Source organism: Saimiri boliviensis, chromosome Y (assembly GCF_048565385.1).
Source record: "Saimiri boliviensis isolate mSaiBol1 chromosome Y, mSaiBol1.pri, whole genome shotgun sequence".
NCBI classification, from domain to species: Eukaryota; Metazoa; Chordata; class Mammalia; order Primates; family Cebidae; genus Saimiri; species Saimiri boliviensis.
The window spans coordinates 14,926,535-14,937,295 of NC_133471.1; the positions used below are offsets into that span (position 1 = coordinate 14,926,535).

The 10,761-nt window shown below is 39.7% G+C and overlaps 1 long non-coding RNA gene across 3 annotated transcripts; it reads right to left on the reverse strand.

Annotated features, from left to right (window-relative positions):
• Positions 1-1,248: 1,248 nt before the first annotated feature.
• LOC141582933 (uncharacterized) lies at positions 1,249-10,209 on the reverse strand. 3 transcript variants are annotated; one of them, XR_012515814.1, is made up of 5 exons: positions 9,984-10,209; positions 4,288-4,484; positions 3,671-3,742; positions 1,573-1,638; positions 1,249-1,476 (listed from the first exon to the last, which is right to left on the reverse strand). It is a non-coding gene; the product is annotated as an uncharacterized LOC141582933 (long non-coding RNA). The 3 variants fall into 3 exon arrangements; XR_012515811.1 differs by having other exon boundaries at positions 1,249-1,638; XR_012515812.1 differs by lacking the exons at positions 1,249-1,476; positions 1,573-1,638 and adding an exon at positions 1,653-1,847.
• Between the last annotated feature and the right edge of the window lie 552 nt (positions 10,210-10,761).

Consider the following 10,761-nt stretch of genomic DNA (forward strand, 5'->3'; position numbering starts at 1 on the left):
CGGTTGTGAGGTAGTATCGTATTATGGCTTTGATTTGCATTTCCCCAAGGTGAGTTATGTTGAGCATATTTTCATGTACTATTTGTGTATGTTTGGAGAAAAGTATTTTCAACTCTTCTGCCCATTTTTTTCTTAATTGGATTGCTTTTCTTTTGGTTATTGAGTTGCAAGAGTTTCTTCTATATTCTGGATACTAGAATCTTACCATGTATACAATGTATATGACTTGCAAATATTTTGTCCTATGCTGTGTGTGTGTTTTTTCTTTTTCTTTTTTTTTTTTTTTTTTTTTTTTTTTTTTTACTATAGTGACAGTGTCTTTGATTCATGAAAGTCTTTAGGATTGATGAAGTTTATCTCCATATTTTTTGTTTCCTGTGCATTTAGTGTCACAGGCATGAAATTGTTGATAAATTCAATGTCAATAAGCACATGCAAAGATGTTTGACGTCACTAGCATTTTGGTAAATAAATACCTAAACCATAATGGGACTACCACTTTAAAATCATTAGAATCTCACTTTTTAAAAGAAATGTTGAAGAGTATGTAGAGAAATTGGAAACTCTATGCATTGCTGGTGAGAAGGTGAAATGGCAGAGATGGTTGCACAAAAACATGAGCATATATAACGCCACTGAACTATACTCCTACAAATGTTTAGTTGGTAGATGCTGTGTTACATGTCTTCTTTACCACATACAACAAAAAGTTTCTCAGAACAGGCCCTGAAATACCTGCATGCATGATGAAAGAAGACCCTTCTTCCCTAAAGTGACTAAAAGCCTTTTTATTCATGCTGGTCCAAGGCATGAGTGGATTTATTCACTACTGGCTCTTCCAGACCGATCATGATCTCACCAACCAGGGAGATTCCACTCCATGTGGTCCATTTATACCGTTTTCATCATCCTATTTTCCTATTCAACTCACTTCCTACCCACTCCAAATTATGGTACATCACAGGTCTGTTTACCATCTCTGTAGAGTTTTCAATAATGTCATAAAAATGGGATCGTACAATATGTGATCTCTTCAATATGGCCTTTTTTGTTGTTATTATCACTTGTCTCATTATTCTAAGATTGCTGCAAAAAAAGAAAAAGCATATATGTGTTGGGTCACAGAAAAGCAATTATAAAATATGTACTCTAGGGCTGAGCATGATAAGTGACATCTCTAATCCCACCACTTTGGGATACCGAGAAGGGTGGATCATGAGGTCAGGAGTTAGACATCAGACTGGCGAGTTGATGAAACCTCATCTTTACTTAAACTACAAAACAAACAAACAAACAAACAAACAAACAAACAAACAAACAGGCTTGGTGATACAGATTTGTAGGACTAGGTACTCTGGAGGTTGAGACAGGAGATCCAGTTGAATCTGGTAGCTGGAGTATGTGCAGATGGTCTATGGAGCCACTACCACTCTGGAAGCCACCACTAATCCTGAGGGGATGACTTCAAGCCTCAGCCTTCAACAGAAGCATCGGGGACTCAGCAAGGAGTGGTTGGTGTGCCTGTTTCCCAACTGTATCTATCCTTGGTGAGGTATGTGTACAGGATTTTACCTTTTAATTGGGTTATCTTGATCCACCTTTCTCAGTCTCCCAAAGTGGTGGGATTAGAGACGTCACCTGCCATGAGAGGTTGCAAGAGTGGACCAATGAAACACATGCACTGAGTTGCTGATGCACAAGGAATTGGTTGGCATCTGATAGAGCTTCTTTCTCCTTGGAACCCACTCAGGAGAGACCTTGGCTTTGGGCCTGGGTCTGCATCCACCATGAGAATAGTGTGCCTTCTCTCCTCTGGTCCCATCCGAAAGACAGTAGCATAAGGACATCTGGTGGCAAGGTAAGGAAAGTTGCTCCTAGCTTTCAATTCATGATACACATTGCTGACTTTTCCACACACATGGCATGATCTTACCAACCAGAAAGGGTTCACTTTCACTTGGTCTCTTTGTTTCCTTTTCAATTATCCTATTCCCTTATTTGACTTACTTCCTGCCCCACTACAAACCACTGTATATCACAGGTCTCTTTACCAACTCTGTAAATTTTTCTTCCTTATAATGTATAGAAATTGGATGATACAATATGAGATCTCTTCACACTAACTTTACTCACCGAGCTTTATGTATATTAGATGCATCCATGACTGCATAACTTCACAGATCACTCTCTTTCTCTGGCTAAGTAGTTTTTCATTGCATGAGTGTGCCTAGATTTTTTACTATTGAAGGGCATCCCCATTTATTGAAGTATTTGGCTATTATAAATGTAGCTATACATAATTGCATGTGGCTTTTCTCTAAGATGATAGTTTTCAAAGCAGTTTTCTAAATTTCTGAGTGCCATTTTTAGCCTATATGGTAAGACCATGTTTAGCTTTGGATAAAAAATCACCAAAACTGTGGCAGAATAAGAGCATTATCTTTTAAAATTACTATATAATTGTGCATTTCATCAACAGAGAATTAAGTTCTTTTGGCAATTTTAATTGCATTTAAAGAGACTTTTACAGTTTTATAGATGTTCAGTACTATCACATTGATATTTTTATTTGCTTTTCCCTGATGAGATGTGTTAGTGAGCATTATTTTGTTGGTGTTAGGTTATTACTACTACTGCTACTACTACTAATACTACTGCTACTATTACTACTACTACTACTACTACTACTACTACTACTACTGCTGCTGCTGCTGCTGCTGCTGCTGCTATTAGGTTGTTGCCAAATAATGCTTGTATGTTTTATGTCAAAAAAGAAACACTCAAAAAATGTATTCTAATCTCTACATTGTAAAAATTAAAAGAAATGCTAATACATATTGTTACATTTATCATACTATGTTATTATTCTTAAATTCATGGTTTCTACAATGAGATAGTAAGCTGCCCCTAATTAAACAACATACTGAATATTTAGGGATTCCCTTAAACCAAGGAATTTTTTACAGATGTCAAGACAGCAGTAGCAATTTCTAGAGTATAAACTAGTTTCCTTGGGAATTCACAGAATACACTGATTTCCCCTTCAGTACATAGTTTGAATGCTTAATACTTGACACAGATTAGAATTCTGAAGGCTTTGCTTTTCAAATGCCCTTCTTCAAAGTGAGCCAAAATGTGAAATAACATGTTTTTGGTCCATTAGTTTTTGTTTACCTTTCTCAAAAGATTCCACTGCATCAGATTCAAATTTTGAGACCCTTTATTAAAATATTATCCATTTTTCTTTTTCTTTTCATTCTAAGATATACCAACTAAAACTTCTGGTAATTTTCCTTTAAATAAGAAGGGAAATTTACCAGGATAATTAATAGAAATAGCTCTGGTCTGCAGCTTCCAGCAAAAGCAAGGCAGAAGGGTGATGGTGGAGGGGTTGGGGGTTGGTGATTTCTGTATTTTCAACTGAGGTACACAGTTCACCTCATAGAGACTACTTCATCAATTGATACAGCTCACAGAGAGCAAGTAGAAGCAGGATGAGGTGTTGCCTCACCCAGGAATTGCTGGGAAATCCATTCCCTAGCCAAGGGAAGCCAGGAGGGATTGTGATATCCAGCCCTGATACTGCACTTTTTACAGTCTTTGCGACTCACAGACCAAGAAATTCCACAATGTGCTTACACCACCATGACCCTGGGTTTCAAGCACATACCTGTCAGGCTGAATGAGCAGACACCAAGCTAGCTGTAGAAGATTTTTTGTTCTTGTTGTTTCCCAGTGACACCTGGAATAATAACAAGATACAACTGTTCACTCTCCTGTGAAGGAGGCTGAATCCATGCAGCCAAATGATCTCTCTTAGTGGGTTGCACCCTCATGGAGCCCAGCAAGTTAAGAGCAATTGGCTTGAAGTTCTCACTGCCGGCCAGAAGTCTGAAGTTGACATGTAATGATTTAGCTTGGTAAGGGGAGGAGTGACTGCCACTACTGAGACTTGAGTAGGTGGTTTTCCCTTTACAGTGTTAAAAAAGCTGCCAGGAAATTTGGACTACATGAAACTCACTGAACTGTTGTAAAGTGGCTCTAGATTTCTTCTCACTGGGCAGGGAATCTCTGAAGGAAAGGCAACAGCCCAGTCAGGGGCTTATAAATAAAACTCCCATCTCCCTAAGACAGCACGCAGAGGAAGAGATGATTGCGGCCACAGCTAGAGCAGGCTTAAATGTTCCTGCATAGTGACTCTACAGGGAGCAGTGAATCTCCCAGTACAGTGCTTGAGCTCTGCTAAGGAACAGACTACCTCATCAAGTGGGTCCCCTATTCTTGTACCTTCTAACTGGAGAATACTTTCAAGCAGGAGTAAACAGACACCACATCCAGGATAATTCTGACTGGCATCAGGCAGGTACCTCTCTGGGACAAATCTTCCAGAGGAATAAGCAGATAATATTTCTTGTACTAAAGCCTCTGTTGGAGATACCCAGGCAATCAGGTTCTGGAGTGACTTCCAGCAGACTTCAGCAGACCTAGAGAAGACAGACCTGATTGTTAGAAGTAAAACTAACAAAGAGAAAGCAACAACATCAACACCAACAAAAAGAACAATCACATAAAAACCCCACCCAAAAGCTATCAGCATCAAAGAACAAAGATAGATAAATCTAATTATACAAAAGTTAGCTTGGCATGATGTCAGACACCTGCAATTCCAGCTACTCAGGAGGACAAGCAGGAGAATCTCTTGAACCCTGGAGGTGGAGCTTGCAGTTAGCCAAGACTGTACCATTGCAAGGCAACCTGGAGAATGCAGGCAAAACTTCATCTTAAAAAAATAAAAATAAAAGTTTAAAAAAGCAAGGGTTGCAATTCTAGTCTTTGATTAGACAGACTGTAAAGAAACAAACATCAAAAAAGACAAAGAAGAGTCTTACGAAATTCCAAAGCAATCAATGCAACAAAAAGAGCTAACTATGCAAGCGCTATGTAGATATATATATGCACCCAATACAGGTGCACCCAGATTCATAAAGCAATTTCTTAGAGACTTAGATTCCCACACAATAATAGTAGGATACTTTAATACCCACTGTCAACATCAGATCAATGAGACAGAAAATTAGCAAGGATACAAAGGACTTGAACTCAGCACTGGACCTAATGGGCCTAATAGACATTTACAGAACTCTCCAAATCATATCAACAGAATATACATTATTCTCAGCTCCACGTAGAACTTGATTTAAAACTGATTACATAATTTGAAGTATAACACTCCTCAGCAAATACAAAAGAATGAAAATTATAACAAAAATTCTCACAGAACAGAGTGCAATCAAATTAAAACTGAGGATTAAGAAACTGACTCAAAACCATACAACTACATGGAAACTGAACAAACTGCTCTTCAATGACTACTGGGTAAATAACAAAATTAAGAAAGAAATAAGTTCTTTGAAACCAATAAGAACAAAGACACAACATACTAGACTTGCTGAGATGCAGACAAAAAGCAATTTTTTTTTTGAAACCATGGGTGTTTTATTTTAACATTTCAAGTCCAAGGTGTTAATGTTTATTACTGGAGTTTGGAATGCCCAGCTGTCTGCACTAGGAAACTGATCAAAATCCTTGAGTCTTGTTGGAATGCAACATACAGTTAATACATATAGCCTCTGCTTTGTGTCTGATTTCTTAGCCCTTAGTAGGAGAGAGGCAGGTGGCGGCCTCGTCAGCTGTGTGGCCCTCCCTTTTTTTTTTTTTTTTTTTTTTTTTTTTTTTGATTTTTTTCAAAAAGCAATATTAAGATGGAAATTTATAGTACTAAATGCCCAAATCTGAAAGTGGGAAATAGGATAGGTGCAGTGGCTCACACTTGTAATCCTAGCACTTTGTGAGGCTGAGGCAGGTAAATCACCTGGGTTCAGGAGATGAAGACAAACACGGGGAGACCCCATCTCCACTAAATACAAAATTAACTGGGTGTGGTGGTACATGGCTGTAATCTCAGCTACTTGGGAGGCTGATGTATGAGAATCACTTGAACCTCGGTGTCAGAGATTGTGGTGAGCCAAAATGGCACCATTGCACTCCAGCCTGTGCAACAAAAATTGATAAAGACCTAATATCCAGAATCTAAGCAAAATAAAAGCATTTTCTATTAAAAGTGGCAAAAATAAGGATTCCCTCTCTAATAATTTCTGTTAAACATAGAATGAATGTAAATAGATTTAAAAGAAAAAAAAAAAAGAACTTAAACAAATTTACCAGAAAAAAGGAAACTCATCATCCTTATCCATCATGGAGAAGGGAAAAATGTTTTCCTCCCTATCTTAGGTGGAGTGTCCTTACTCATGCTCCTCAGTTGCCCGTCATTGGCTAACCAGTTCAGATCACCGGGTGACCTGAGAGGAAAGGTATCAAGCTCCATCTCTAGGTCTGCCATCTCCAGCCTGTGGTAATGGACCTGAATGGGCTGCATCTTTATGGCCTCAGTTTGTGATCTTGAGAAGCTCATGAGTTTGCTGAGTATAACAGGATGAATAGACATTGTTGACTCCTAAAAGGAAAAAGATAGAAGACCCTCAGGGCTCGGTGTCATCCCTGGGTGGAGTTGGTTTTTCAGATTTTTTGGTATCTACTTCCTTTACAAGTCTATCGGGAAGCCACCTAGCCAAATCAGCTTCCTTGGCATAAATGCACACCGATCCTCGACCCCAAATCAGGACTGGGTCTGGGCCATGCCATGCGCCCATCATGGGATCTTTCCACATTACGAATGCATAATGACTTTCGGATTCAGAATGCCAGTGTCGATCGGCAGCAGAGTGTCCTTCTTGATCCAGTGTTAAAAAATTTAAAATAAATAAGGAGTGTGATAAAAGTTTTTTTGATGATCCCTTATGGGGGTACCATTCCCCCTTTTTTATTTTATTTAGAGTGGTTTTTATGGTGAGATGAGCTCTTTCTATTATGCCTTGTCCCTGGGGGTTGTATGGGATGCCTGTAACATTTTGAATGTTTAGGTGAGTACAGAATTGAGTGAAGGCTGTAGTGACATAACCAGGCCCGTTGTCAGTTTTAATTTTACGTGGACACCCCAGGGATGCAAAGGCAGTTAAAAGATGAGCAATAACATGTTTTGTGGCTTCTCCAGTTTGCAAAGTGGCAAAGATATATCCACTACAAGTATCAATGCAGACATGAACATATTTAAGATTTCCAAATTCTGGGATGTGGGTGACATCCATTTGCCAAAGGGCATTAGGTAGGAGGTCCCGAGGGTTAACTCCAAGATGTGGGACCAGTAAGTGAGGTGCACATTGTGTACAGGACTTTACTATTTGTTGGGCTTGTTCTCTAGTTATGTGACGGAGTAGTTTTAAGGATTGAGCATTAAGATGATGCAAGTTGTGTGAATGTTGTGCTTGAGCTAGAGGGGCGTAAGGGAGTTGAACTAACAGAACACGGGTGGCTAGGTCTGCCTTGGCATTTCCAGAGGCTAATGGACCGGGTAAGCCTGAATTAGCATGTAAATGTCCAATGTAGAAAGGTTGTTTTCTGGAAATTAATAGCTTTTGTAGTTGAGAAAATTGTTTTGTAGCGGTTGAGGTGTGTTTTATGAATGGGGCTGTTTCTAACTTTGGGACAGAGGTAGCAATGTATGCACTGTCTGTATAAACATTGAGAGGATCATTGGGAAACATGGAAAATGCAGCTATAACTGCATGTAGCTCTGCTAATTGGGCAGACGAAGATTGGGATTGAAAGCCGATAGTTTGGTTTGGGGTAACAAAGGCTGCAAGCCCTGTGGATGACCCGTCAGTGAAAATGGTAATTCCATTTGGAAGGGGATGAAGTCTGGTATTTTTAGGAAAAAAGAAATCATGTCTGTTGGCAAAATCTAGAAGCTTATTGGGAGGATAATGATTATCGAGGTTGCCAGTATAAGAGGCAAGTGCAATGGGCCATGCTTCAGTATTCTGCATGAGCCATTGGATCGGCTGTTTGGTATAAGGTTGGACAATGTTGTTAGGTTCCTGTCCGAAATATTCCTTGCCTAGGGTTCTTCCTTTGGTAATTAGACTGGCTACCATAAGGTAGTAAGGTTCAATGACTTTAGTGGGCATATTAGGAAGATGGATCCACATAAGTGGAGCAGTTTGCCAGAACACAGCTGTGGGAGATAATGAGGTATGACATACAATAAATTGGAGTGGTTTGTCAATATCAAAAAGGTGATGGTTTGGTTATTGATAGCTTGGTTAACTAAATCGATAGCTGATTTTGCTTCAGAGGTGAGTTGTCTTAAAGAAGTAGGACTAGGATCCCCTACCAATATATCATATAGGGGCGTGAGATCAGCTTTGCATAATATTAGATAAGGTAACAGCCAGTTTATGTCTCCTAATAATTTTTGAAAATCAATGAGAGTTTTTAAACAGTCTAGCCTGAGTTGCACCTTTTGAGTCAATAGGCGAGCTCCACTTAACTGAAATCCTAGGTAGGTGTAGGGATCAGTAAGTTGCACCTTCTCTGGGGCAATGACTAATCCACTAGCGGTAAGGGCAGTTTGTAGACTTTTGAAACAAGACAAGACCACCTCCTCTTTTGCTGCTGCTAAAAGTATATCATCCATATAATGGATTATGTATACATCCTTCCAATCTTTTCTAACTTCAGCAATGGTGATGGCCACATATGACTGATATAAGGTGGGACTTTTTGCCATGCCCTGAGGCAAAATCTTCCATTGATATCTCTTCATAGGCTCTTAAAGTTAATTGCAGGAAGGCTGAAAGTGAAATGCTTACAATCCTCTGGATGGAGAGGAATAGCAAAGAAAGTCTTTTAAGTGTACAATAACTTTGTAGAATCCCAGAGGTATGGCTACAGGGGAAGGGAGGCCGGGTTGTACACAAATATACACCACCCTGTTCTAGCGTGCCCAGGGATATTAATTCCAGCCAAACTTGGTTATACTCATTTTTTATACCACAAACATTTATCGACGAATATGTAGCATCCACATAAACAGCTGAAGCTAGACTACCTACAGACAAAATAAATTCAAGTCCTCAGGACAACAAAAGTGATTAAGCAAGACCTCAAGTAACAATGCTAATGCCATTTACAAAGGGAAAAACTGATACAAAATCATTCAAAACCTGAACATCACTTGGCATGTAAGGGGAAAAAAAAGCAAATTAGCTGCAAGGTTCATAAACACAAGGTCTTATTTACATTACACAAAGCTCAGGTGTTAGCCTTGAACGTAACTTTCAAAATACCTTCAAATATATCCAACTCAGATCACAGAATTTTGGTATCGAGCCACTTCATCCTCAAGATCATCCAAATAAATACCCTCATCAATGCCTTCGTCCTCTGAATTATTGGCTCGACTGGCTAGCCACACAATCCTCTTTCGATATTTTGGATTAGCTAATTTTTGTTTAAGGCCTGTGGCTACACGTTCAGCAAATTTTTCTAAGGAACACACAGGCCCACCACTCTCCGCGGGTTTCTGTTCCTCTTTACCAGAGTTGCTATTAAATGACATTAAGTCAGCTTCCCCTGAATTTTTCTCCTTGCCCTCTTTGGGTTCTGGTTTTTCCAAAACGAACAAACTTTCTTTAAAGGCGGGGCTTTTATCAGACAAATTTTTACATGAGTCTCTCAGGCAAGTTTCCCCCTGGGTTATGAGATTAGCAATAACTGGATTGTCATGTTTTCTGGTAATGATCTCATTTATTAGATTCCAGTATGAGAAAGCAGTTACAGGGACCTTTTGAAGCCCGAAAGCATCATAATAATCTTTTAGGGCATCCCCTACTCTTTTCCAACATCTTTGACCTATAGTTCCTTCTTCAGGGAACCAGGGACAAACATCCCTAATATAATCAAAATATTTAATTAACCTGTTTACTTTCACCTTTACTCCTTGCACTTTTAATGCTTTGCTGAGTTCTTCTACAAACAACTCATGCTTACTAATTTCCTGACCCATAATATCGTCATCCACTCACCAGAGAGCAAGGCCGCAGCAGGTTCCTGTGGTGACTCCTCCTCTGGATTTCTTCCTTCAATCCGGCCGGCTTCGACGACATCCCTCACTGTGTCCCTCTTACTTCGAGCCCCACATTGGGCACCAGACTGTCCCGACCTGCAGGACAACAACAGGAGCTCGAAGGGAGGGAGTAGGGATGGATGGGCGGGAGACGCAAAGAATGGAGACAAGACAGGAGTCTGATCAAGTCTCCTTTATTGTTGCTAAGCTCACAGCTTAAATAGGCTCAGGCAGAGAGGCGGGGCAAAGGAAGCTTGCAGTTGGGAAATTCCGGCCTTCGTAATTTTCAAAACTGAAACTTACCAGCAGGAAACAGAAACTGAAACATTCAGGAGAAACTGAAACGAAACATTACTGAAACTTATCAGCGGGGTGGTGGGGGGGAACTGAAACATTACTGAAACTTATCAGTGGGGAAACAAAGACTGAAACATGTCAACAGGAAACATTAAACTGAAACTTGTGGGCAGGAAACATTAAACTGAAACTTATCAGCAGGAAAACAGGAACTGAAACTTGTGCAAACTGCAACAGATCACAAAATGGCGGCTATTGCTGCCCACAATTTTTAGTAGAGATAGAGTTTCACCATCTTGGCCAAAATTGTCTTGAAGTCCTGACTTTGTGATTCACCCTCCTTGGCCTACCAAAGTGCTGGGATTACAGGTGTGAGCCACTATGCCTGGCTGAAATTCTTTTATCTCTTTATGGAGTTAAGTGTGGGTTGAAAATCAACT